The sequence below is a fragment of the Pan paniscus genome, chromosome 12, assembly GCF_029289425.2.
Source record: "Pan paniscus chromosome 12, NHGRI_mPanPan1-v2.0_pri, whole genome shotgun sequence".
Taxonomy (NCBI): Eukaryota; Metazoa; Chordata; class Mammalia; order Primates; family Hominidae; genus Pan; species Pan paniscus.
In genome coordinates, this window is record NC_073261.2 from 72953528 (window position 1) to 72966315 (window position 12788).

Genomic DNA, 12788 nt, shown 5'->3' on the forward strand with positions numbered 1-12788 from the left:
TGAACAGGAATTTAATAAAACCATCTTAACTCTAACCATGGATACAACTTTTTAATATCACTTTTTTTTGTGGCTAAATGGCTTCATTAAAAAATGTTGAAAGATTTTAAGAGAAGTTTTATAAAATTTCTCTATTTAACACCTTCCCTAACTCTTCGCATTTTATTTTTCTTATAATTGTGCGAGGAAATGGTAATGACTTTTTAATAAAGTACCAGATAGAGGTCCCTCCGTCCCTTTAGGTTTACTTCTGGCTCTTGTACAAACATTAATTTTTTTGTATGTTCTCCCATCCCCCCCACAATCAACTTAGAGGTTTGTTTTGCTGAGGTTGAGGAGGTGCCCGGGAAAAAGAAACAAACCACAGGAACATCTGTGATTAATGCTTTTTCCAAAGAGGGTCTGGGGACTTCAGTATTTAGAGGGGAAATAGTGGGCAGTAGGGGAAAGAGGAAAGAAAAAAAAGTGGGAGAGTAGATAAAAAGGGCAAGCAGTTGCATTCTTTTGAGGTTTTGAGCTGTGTTCACTAAATCTACATCTTACATGTAAACAGAAAGGGTAGAGTAATAGTCAATTACTGATTTGTCTCACATTCAGTGAATCTGCATTTTTACTTAAGATAAAGTAAACACAGAGTAGACAAAGCAGTCAAATATGCATTTATTTTAGGTGGGTGGAGGGATGACTTTTGATCCTGTCTGTCCCATACCGTTTCCTGGCTTGTGGGGTGTCCCAGTCTCTTCCCTGCAGATCTCCCAGTATCTTCAGGTCATAGGGCAACAGAGGTTGTGGTGGAGCCACTGGGGACTCCCAAAGCTGAGGAAACAGCAGTAGAGGTCTATGTTCTTTTATTTAAAACAATTATGGTAAGATACACATAACATAAAATTTACCATCTTCTCCATTTTTAAATATACATTTCGGTAGTGCTCAGTACATTCACATAGTTGTATAACCCGTTTCTGGAACTCTTTTCATCTTGCAAAACTGAAATTATATCCATTAAACAATTCCTGATTCTCCCCTTACCCCAGCCCCTGGAAACCACCATTTTACTTTTTGTCTCTATGAACTTGACTCCTCTAAGTATTTCATATGAGTGGAATAATACAGCATTTGTCTTTTGTGACTGGCTGATTTCACTTAGCACAATGTCCTTAAGGTTCATTCATATTGTAGCATGTGTCAGAATTTCCTTACTTTAAAGTCTGAATAATGTTCTATGGTATGTATACACCACATATTTATCCATTGTCTGTCAATGGACACTTGGTTGGCTTTCACCTTTTGGCTATTACGAATAATGTTATTATGAATATAGGTGTAAAATATTTCTTTGAGATAGTATTTTCATTTGTTTTGGTTATATACCCAGAAGTAGAATTGCTAAATCATATAATTCCATTTTAATTTTTTTTGAGAAACCACCATTATATTTTTTCCACCATGTTACATTTCTTCTGATAGTTCACAAGAGTTCAAATTTCCCCACATCCTTGCCAACACTTGTTATTTTCTGTTTTTTTGACAGTAGCTGTCCTAATGAGCGTGAGGTGGTCTCTGTGTTCTTTGATATGAATGCTCAGGAGTGCAGTTGTTAGGTAGTATGGTAGTCGCAAATTTAGTTTTAAAAAATAAACTACCAAACTTTTCCAGAGTGCTTGTACTGCTTTACATTCTCACCAGCAATGTGTAAGTGATCCAGTTCTTTACATCCTTACTAGCATAAGGTGCTATTACTAACTTTTAATTTTAGCCATTCTGAAGTATGTAGTGACATTTCATTGTGGTTTTAGTTTGCATTTCTCTTAGGGTAGATGTTGAGTTTCTTGTCATGTGTTTGTCAACTGTATATCCCCTTTGGTGAAATACCTCTTCTTGTCTTTTGCCCATTTTCTAATTGGATGTTTTGAATGTTCTTTATGTATTGTAAATAGCAGCCTTTTCTTAGATATGTAGCTTGCACATATTTTCTCCTACACTGTACCTTCTCCGTTCATTCTGTTTCCAGTGTCTTTTATGAGCAAATGTTGTCCATTTTGATGAAATTCAATTTATTAACTTTTTAAAAAATAGCTTTTGCATTTGGTGTTAGATTTAAGAACTTTTGCTTAGCACTAGATCCTGAACATTTTCTCATATGTTTTTACTAAAAGTTTTATAGTTGTACTTTTTTCATTAAGCCTGTGATCCATTTGAATTAATTTTTATATATAGGATGAAACTTAGATTAATTTTTTTCTTCTTCTAGATGTCCAATTGCTCCAGCTCCATTTATTGAAAAGGATATATTTCTTCAACTGAATTGCTTTTGCACCTTTGTCAACAATCAGTTGAATATATTTGTATGGGTCTGTCTCTGGGTTTTCTATTTTGCTCCATTGATCTATGTGTCTAACTCTCTGACAATACCTCACAGTCATGATTACTGTAGCTATATAATAAATCTTGCCGGTAAATGGATTCCTCCCACTTTAATCTCCTTTTCCAAATTGTTTTAGCCATTCTAGTTCCTTTGCCTTTCCGTATAAATTTTAGAATAATATTATCTATATTTACAAAAAAAATCTTGCTGAGATTTTTAGAGGAATTGCCTTATATCTACACCTCAATTTTGGGAAAATGGACATCTTTATGATGCTCAGTCTCTCCGTCCATGAATATATTATATCTTTCTATTTATTTACATTTATTTTAGTTCTTTCATCAGCGTTTAGTACTTTCCAGCATACAAGTCCTGTACATGTTTAGTTAGATTTATACCTAAGTATTTATTATTTTTAGTGACTGTGAGTGGCATTATATTTTAAATTTCCTTTTCCATGTGTTCATTGCTAGTATGTATACAAGCAATTGAGTTTTGTATGATTATTCTGTATCCTGTGATCTTCCTGAACTCATTAATGTCAGGACATTTTTAATGTTTAGTAGATTCCTTGGAATTCTCTGTATGGACAATCATGTCATTTGCAAATATGAACAATTTTATTTATTTCCAATCCGTTCACCTTTTATTTCCTTTTCTTTGACTTAATATAATGGTTAGAACTTCCAATACTACAGTGAAGAAGAGTGGTGAGAGCAGACATTCTTACATTGTTCTTCATCTTGGAAAGAAAGCAGTCAGTCTTGCACCATTAAGGATAATGTTTGTTGTAAATGCTCTTCCTCTCTCCTAGGGAAATGAGGTTCCCCTCTACTCTTATTTTTTAGTTTTTATTATAAATGGATAGTGAATTTTCTGTAATAATTTTTCTTCATTGGTTGATATGATCATTGTGATTTTTTTGTCTATAGCTTGTTTATATGGCAGATTATATCGATTAGTTTTCACATATTGAGTCAGCCTTGCATCCCTGGTATAAACTCCACTTGGTTATAATATCTAATTCTTTTTATATTTTGCTACATTATATTTGCCAGTGTTATGTTAAGAGTTTTGGCATCTAAATCTATGAGGGATATTGGTCTGAAGTTTTCTTTTTTGGGTATTGTCTTCGTTTGATTTTGATAAAAGGGTAATGCTAACTTCCTAAGATAAATTGGGAAGTGTTAATATCTCTTCTAGGTTCTGAAAGAGATTGTGTAGAATCTTTCTTAAACATTTGGTAGAATTTTCTGGTGAAAACATCTGGGCATGGAGATTCCTTTTTTGTAAATATTTGGATTATGAATTCAATTCCCTCAAAAGTTACAGGGTTATTCAAATGGTCTCTTTCATATTGGGTATGTCGTGGTAGGTTGTGTTTTTAAAGGAATTCGTTCATTTCATCTAAGTTGCAAAATTTATGCACATATTATTGTTTGTAGTGTTCCCTTAATTCCCTTAGAGATTCTTTTTGATGTCTGGATGTCTGCAGGGTCTGTAGTGATACCCTATTTCATTTCTGATACTGGAAATTTGTGTTTTCTCTTTTTTTTCTTTGTCATTATTGCTAGAGGTTTACCAATTTTACAGTTCTTTTCAAGAAATAAACTATTTTTCTTTTTCTACTGATATTCTGTTTCCAATTTAATTGATTTCTGCCCTTATCTTTATCTTTATTATATTTTCCTTCCTGTTTACTTTGGGTTTATTTTACTTTTCTTTTCTGTTTTCAGGCTCTTAAGTTACGGATTTGAGACTTTTTTGTTTTCTACTATATGCACTTAGTTTATTAATTTGGCTGTCAATACTGCTTTAACAAACTTTGATATGTTATATTTTCATTTTCATTCAGTTCAATGTATTTTTTCAGTTTCTTTGAGACTTCTTTTTTACTTATGAATTATTTATAAATGTGCTGTTTAGTTTTCACGTGTTTCACGCTTTTTCTGTTATCTTTCTTTTGTTCATTTTTCATTTGATTTTATTGCACCAGTCAACACAATTTGCATAATTTCAATTTTTAAAAATATGTTAAAGTTTGTTTTATGGCCCAGTATATGGCTTACGGGCCATGGTCATTAGAAAATAATGTGTTTTCTGCTTTTGTTGGGTGGAGTGATCTATAAATGTTGATTAGATTCCATTGGTTGATGGTGTTGTTGAGATCTATATCCTTGCTAATTTTCTGTCTAGCTATTCTTTCAGATGCTGAGAGACGGATGTTATCTCCAACTAAAACTGTGGATTTGTGTGCTTTTCCTTTTGGTTCTGTCAGTTTTTATTTCACGTGTTTTACAGCTGTCTTGTTTGATACATACTTAAATTTAAGATTGCTATGTTTTCTTGATGGCTTGACATTTTTATTATGTAATATCTCACTCTGTCTTAAGTAATTTTCTGTGCTTTAAGGTCTACTTTATCTTATATTAATATAGCCATTCATGCTTACCTTTGGTTAATGGTACATCTTTTTCCATTCTTTCACTTTTGACCTGTCTATGTAATTAAATTTGAAGTGAATTTCCACAGAAATCCATAGCATATAGTGGGTTTATTTTTGTTTTACCTACTTTGTCAATCCCTATTAATTGGTATATTTAGACTATTTACATTTAATGTAATTATTGATACATTAGGATTTAATTATGCTGTTTTAATTTTTGTTTTCAGACTGTTCTTTATTTTTGGCTTCTCTCTTTTCCTTTACATGTCTTCATGTGGTTGCTTGAACATTTTTTTTAGAATTTCACTTTGGTTTATCTATAGAGTTTTTGAGTTATATATCTCTTTATATAACTATTTTTGTGGTTGCTCTGGGCATAAATATATATATATGTATATATAGACTGATAGTTGTGGTAGTTTGTGTTTTTATAATTTTATATTTATATAAAATTAATATAAATTTATCAGAGTCTACTGGTGCCACCATTTTATCAGTTCATACAGAAGCTGTACTGCCTTTACTGCCCTTTACATAATTTCCCCTTGTTTAGAATTTAATTGTATTCTAAATATTTCCTTTCAGATATTTAGGAGCACAGCAGATAGTGTTATAAATTTTGTTTCAACCATCAAACATAATTTAGCACTCAAGAAGAGAAGGAAATTTAATTGTGTTTACACTGAATTTTGCTTACCATTGCTTTAATTTTCTATCGTTGTAATAAACCTTCACAAACTTACTGGAATAAAATAGCACAATTTTATTATCTTATAGCTCTACAGGCCAAAAGTCTGAAATAAATTTATTGCGTTGAAAACTGAGGTATTGGCAGGGCTGTGTTTTTTTCTGAAGGCTCCTGGGAAGAATATGTTATGTTTCTCAGCTTTTAGAGGCCACTTGCATTTCCTGTCTTATGACCATTTCTTAATCTTCAAAGCGAGAATCATAACATCTTTAAACCTCTTTCTCTAACGCTTTACTTCCATTGTCACATCTTCTTATATGACTCTGACCTTGATGCTTTCCTCTTATTAATATGCTGTGATTATAACCAGCACAACTCACTAATCCAAGATAATCTCCCTGTTTCAAAATTCTTAACTTAATCACGTATACAAAATCCTTGCTGTCATATAAGGTAACATATTTACTGGTTTCAGGGATTAGCATGTGGATATCTTTTTTTGGGGAAGGGGTCATTATTCTATCTGCCACAGTTCCTTCTCTGGCCCCCATGATGATTTATGTCTATCCATATCCAAAATATATTCATCCCACCCTAGCATCCCCCAAAGTCTCAACCTATCGAATAATCTATCCAAAGTTCAAATTGTCATCTAAATCTCATCAGCTCAGAAGCCCCAAACCTCACCATCTAAATCATTTCAATCAGGTATGAATGAGACTCTAAGTGTGATTCATTTTGTAGAAATTTCTCTCTATATGTGGACCTGTGAAACTAGGAAACAAGTTATCTGCCTCCAAAATACAAAGGTGGGGCATGCATTTGATACCAATTATAGAAATTCCTGTTAAAAAAGGGAGAAAATGGAAGGGGAAAAGGAACCAGAGCCACAAGCAATCTTGAAATCCAGAAGGACAAACACCATTTGGTTTCAAGGCCTGGCAATAATCATCTGTGTCTCTCAACTCTGTGGGCCATTATTCTCTCTACACACTGATACTCAAAGATTCCCTTCTGGTTTTCTACCTGTTTAGAGAACTTCCTTTAGTCTTTCTTTTAGGATAGGTCTGCTACCAACAAATTCTTAGTCTTCCTTCATCTGAGAATGTCTTAATTTACCCTTCATTTCCAAAGGAAATTTTTGCTGTGTACGGAATTCTGACTTGGCAGTTATTTTCTTTCAGTACTTGAAAAATCTACCATTTCCTCTGGCCTACATGATTTCTGTGAGAAATATACTATTAATTTCATTGTTTTTCTCTTTTAGGTAAATTTTTGTTTCTCTCTCACTTCTTTTAAAGCTTTTTTTTTTTTTTTTTTTGTCTTTAGTTTTCAAAACCTTCACCAAGATGTGTCCTGGTGTGGATTTCTTTAACTTTATTCTGTTTGAAGTTCAATTTCTTGAATTAATCTTCTTGAATCTGTAGTGCTGTGGGATAATGAAGGAATCAGAGAGACCGAGGAGTTGAGGAGGAATTATTTAATCATTTAGGTGCACCGACCCAGTCAGGTTAACATCCAAAGGACTGAGCCCCGAACAAAGAGTCAAGCTACTTTTTAAGCATTTTGTGGGCTGGGGGAGATCTGTGCAGGGGGAAGCGTATTACAGAAGTGAGAAACAAAGACAGTAGTTTAATTGAGACATGCATTACATTATTTTTTACTTTTTAAGGAATTATGTTTTATGACTTGATTTTATCTATCTAGTGACCTTACAGCTGCACAGCTAGAGAAACAGGGTCTTTACAATGCCTGGGAAAGGGAGAGATAAGGCTCAGTAGCCACAGAAAAACAGGCAGTTAATTTTAAAGGACTCCAGCCCTTTCTCTTCTTTAGGGGGAATTGGCTTTTCTTATATACAACTGAGTTTTTGCTTATACAGTCTTTAATTTTTTTAAATTTCTGTTCCAGTAGGCTTATGTTTGCCAAATTTGAGAAGTTTCATTTCTTCAAGTACTTTTTCAATCCTGCCTTACTTCTCCTCTTCTTCTGGAACTCTGATAAAAATGAATGCTACATATTTCGGTATAGTCTCACAGGTCTCTGAGGCTTTGTTCACTTTTTAAGTCTATTTTCTCTCTGTTCAAATTAAGTAATCTTTATTAATCTATCTTCTAGCTTATTGATATTTTCTTTTGCCCTCACCATTTGCTATTGAGCCTATCCATTGATATTTTTTATTTTTGATTGTATTTTTCAGTTCTAAAATTTTCAGGTGTTTTTTATAGCTTGTTTCTTTGTTCTGTTTGCTTGCTGAGACTTTCATTTGTTTCAAATATGTTTATAATTGCTCATTGAAGCATTTTTATGATGGTTGCTTTAAAATCTTTTTCAGATAATTCTAACTTTTCTTTCATATTGGTGTTAGGATTCTTTTTTAAAAAAAATTTGATTTAAGATCTTCTTGGTTGTTGGTATAATGAGTGATATTCAATTTAATCTTGTACATTTTGGGTATTTGTTATGAGATTCTGGATTTTATTTAAATAATCTGTTTCAGCTGGTGTCTAACATTTTTCTAACGGGGAAGGAGCGCACTGTCTTATTATTGTTGAGTGAAGAAGTCATCCAGCCAGCCATTCCATTTGGCCTCCACTGGCACTCACTTGAGGGAACTCTGTTCTTTTTGGGTGTGAGTGGGATTCTATGTGATTACCACCAACATTGCAGGAGGAGAGTGCTTCTTACTACCTGGAGGGGATGAAAATCTTGGCCTTCTCCTTGGTTTTCTTTGATTGTACCCTGGGAAACAGGAAGGTTTGGTGGTGGTTGGGGCACCCTGTTACAGCCTGGTGAGGATGAACGTCTAGGCTTCCTGCTTGGCCTTCACTTTCATTATCCCAGTTGTAATGTTGGAGGGTCCTTCATCATAGCCTCATGAGGATTGAAGTCTAGGCTCTCTCCACTTGGTCTTTGCTGATGTGGTTGGGATTAGGGCCATAGTTTATTTCTGTTGTATTTGGCTGTAGTAGAGTGGTTATTTTCTAGAATTTAAAAAAAAAAATCTCCCTAGATTGTCTCTTTCTCTTGATTCTTTGGTTAATAGAGTAGGCTTTTGTTGTGGGTTTTTGCTTGTTTCTATGTTTATATGTATTTTTTGGTTTGTGCCTATTGATATTTCTGGGTAGTCAGTTCCAGGTCTGTGAAATATGAGAAAAAGTGAAAACCCAGGAAACTTTCTAGTATGTTGTTTGGGTCCTAAGCTTCTTCCCTTTTTCTCTTTACTTTTCAGAGTTTACCTGTGTTTGATGTATAATATCTGGAATTTTACCTGCACATGGCAGAAGAAATAGGGAAAAGTATGTCTATTCTATCTTCCCAGAAGAAAAAGACCTCTAGGTGATTCCGGAGAAGCACTGTTTAGAATCTCAGGTTGTGCTATCCAGCTGATTATCTTATTACTATACTTAGACTTTCCTAGGTCTAGTCATTTATGTGGATATTATATGAGAATAGTGTTATATTGTTTAATGCCTTAAGACTCTGAATAACCCAATATAAATAGCTCCAATTAAACTTGTATGGTCTCCTAATAAGCAAGGTAGATAATCTGCCTGAGTCTCAATAATGTAACTTATAAATTGGGCTCTTGAGGCCATTTAAGCTTCTGGTTTCTCAAATCTTACAGGAACAATTAGATGACATACTCCATCACTGATGGTTGCATATTGATCAGGCTTTTTACAGAATCATCTTACATCTCCTGATGTCAGAAAATCTTGAGTTGGTCAGCAGTTTTATGTAATTCTACCAAAAGATTTTGTCACACTTTAAATCACATGTGTAGGCTATTCATATATGCTCTTAACTATGACAAAGATCATTGGATTGAAATTCTTATACTCTTTAAAGACCAAATTTCTTTTATTTATTTATTTTAAATTAGGAACTGGTATATAAATTGAAGTATTAAAAAACCTGGGTGATTTATTTCTGTTTACTACAAACTACAAAGCTGGCTCTGGCTAGAAACGTGGATTTGTGAGTCTCAATCATTTTGACATGACAGGGTTTTTGAATGAGCTCATTCAAATCGTTGAATCATAGAAATCATTGAAATGCTTTTTTAAAAAAATGTGTTTCCATAGGTTTATCTCTAGAAATAATAAAGGAGCCCACTTTCATTCTAATTCCAAAGCCAAGATAAGGAGTTTACTTCTAAGAATTCAAAATCCTTGAAAGTCTGTTTTTTTTTTTTGTTTTTTTTTTTTTTTTTTTTGTAATTGCCTTCTTTGATATATTGCTCTCTCAATTCAGTGGGGTTTGGAGAAGATTTCATCTCAAATTTGGGAGATTTGGAAGGTGAATTCAGTTTAGTGTCCCATAACCTTCAAATACACTTATTGCCCCAGCAATCCTTTTGTACTCCAATTCCATAGAAGGTTCTGGATTATTTGTGATTCTTTTTACCGTTTTTCTTGGAAGCTTACAGTGTCACCACCTGCATCATCTCTGCATCATCTGCCAACTTCTGAATTTCCACAGATAAGCCTGAAAGTTCAGTCCTACAGTTCTCTTGCAAGTTGATAGTATGAAAGCTATTTAATTGATTTTGTTTTGTTTTTCTATTCTGGCAAATTTCAACTCTAACTTGTTTCCCCTAACCCCAGTTAAAAACTTTAGCGCTGGCCAATAAGTTCTCAGGTAGATATCTATGAATCTTAATTTATTTTCATTCAGTCCCTCTTGTTATGATTTATGTTGCGGGAAGTCAGGGACCCCAAATGGAGGGACGAGCTGAAGCCTTGGCAGAAGAACATAAATTGTGAAGATGTCATGGACATTTATTAGTTCCCCAAATTAATACTTTTATAATTTCTTACACCTGTCTTTACTGCAATCTCTGAACATAAATTGTGAAGATTTCATGGACATTTATCACTTCCCCAATCAATAGTCTTGTGATTTCCTATGCCTGTCTTTACTTTAATCTCTTAATCCCATCATCTTCATAAGCTGAGGATGTATGTCGCCTCAGGACCCTGTGATGATTGTGTTAACTGTACAAATTGTTCGTAAGCATGTGTGTTTAAACAATATGAAATCTGGGCACCTTGAAGAAAGAACAGGATAACAGCGATGTTCAGGGAATAAGGGACATAACCATTAGGTCTGGCTGCCTGTGAGCCTGGCGGAACAGAGCCATATTTCTCTTCTTTCAAAAGCAAATAGGAGAAATATCGCTGAATTATTTTTCTCAGCAAGAAACAGCCCTGAGAAAGAGAATGCGTTCCTCGGGGGAGGTCTCTAAAATGGCCACTGTAGGAAAGTCTGTCTTTTATGATTGAAGATAAGGGATGAAACAAGTCCAGGTCTCCCATACCACTCCCAGGCTTATTAGGACGAGGAAATTTCTGCCTAATAAATTTTGGTCAGACCGGTTGTCTGCTCTCAAACCCTGTCTCCTGATAAGATGTTATCAATGACAATGCATGCCCGAAACTTCATTAGCAATTTTAATTTCGCCTCGGTCCTGTGGTCCTGTGATCTCGCCCTGCCTCCATTTGCTTTGTAATATTGTATTACCTTGTGAGGCATGTGATCTCTGTGACCCACACCCTATTCATACACTCCCTCCCCTTTGAAAATCACTAATAAAAACTTGCTGGTTTTGCAGCTTGGGGGGCATCACGGAACCTGCCGTCATGTGATGTCTCCCCCGGACACCCAGCTTTAAAATTTCTCTCTTTTGTGGTCTTTCCCTTTATTTCTCAGACCGGCTGACACTTAGGGAAATAGAAAAGAACCTATATGAAATAACATTGAATTATCGGGGGAGGGTTCCCCGGATAGATTTATATTTCCATCCCTTGTTCCCGAGTTGAGGTTTATCCCATCTCTATGCATTTTGTTTCCTAAGACAAGAGTTCTAGTTTTAGACCTGCTACTCTGTTCTTCTCTAGCCAAAACCCAGACATGATGGGTATGGATACATCTCCCTGACGATATCCATCTGGTGCAGTAACTCCTGATTTTGTCTATCCCTGGATGCCATGTCTGTGTGCTATATCCACCTGCTGGGACCCTGCCTTTTCCTTTGAAATACTGCAGGTTCTATGATATCTTGAAAACGAGTGAGCTATTTATGCTCTTTGAACATTTCCTAACTCTCATTTCCAGGCACATTTTACTCTCACAGTTGAGTTTCATCCAACATTGAATTTTATATTTCAGGAAAATGGAGAAAACTTTGCAAAGAAACCTAACCTAGAGATAGCCAAATCAACTCTATTGATTTTCTGTATACCAAGCTCTCTTTTTAAAAATTTGTAGTGACCTAACTATAACACATTCTTGTGGTACAGAAGCCCTGGTGTCCTGTGTGGTCCTATACCAATGCTCATCTCATAAATTGTTTATCCACATTTTGGATCTGGAGTTTGTGATTATAGTTTTCATTTCTGACAGTCACAGTGTTTTTTACTCGGGAGGTCATAGCGTATAAAGCAATAGAGCTCCAATTCTGGTGTCAGACTGCCTGAATTGAAGCTTGCCTCCATCATTTATTAAAAGTGTGAACTTGGGCAAGTGGATTAATCTTCCTAAGCATGTTTTATTATTATAAACTGGGAAATACAATAATAGTGGCATTTATATCATAGATTTTTTTCATGAAAATTAAATGAAATACTGTATATAAAAAAAATACGTAACACAGTTCTTGCCATATAGCAGTTTCTCAATAAATGCTATAATTTTAAAAATTATATGTAGCAAAAATTCAAATTTATAATTCTGAGTAAGCATAGCCCTACCAATTAATCTTATCTTCAGTTAATGTTTGATTAGACCTATATTTAGCAAATAACTAAATAGGCCTGTTTTGAACTGTTCACACAGGAAGGATAGTCCTTTATAAACAATGAGGCTATTTATTGGTCACAGGTTGCACATAGAGTTTCACTTCCAAAACTAAGCATAGATGTGGTTCTCAGAGTGCATTGCCAGTGAAAGTAACATAAATGCACATTCTTGGACCCCATTCCTGACATAACTGAACTAGAAGCTCTGGGGGTGAGGTCCAGCAACCTGCCCTTTAACAAGCTCTGCAGGAGATTATGATGCACTCTCAAGTTTGAGAAGCACTGCTAGATTAAGATTTGAACCACTATAATGCATTTCTTGTCTTGTGGCTGTTGCTCCTGTGTTGACTGTTCTTCCTGCTGTCATGCTCATCAGGTGCCTTTAGCTGGTTAGAAACCTAAAAGGCTCAACATAGAATTAAATGATTATGTCAGATTTGGGGAAAACTACTTTTTTAAGGGTTTTCTTATAAGGAAGAAAAATCT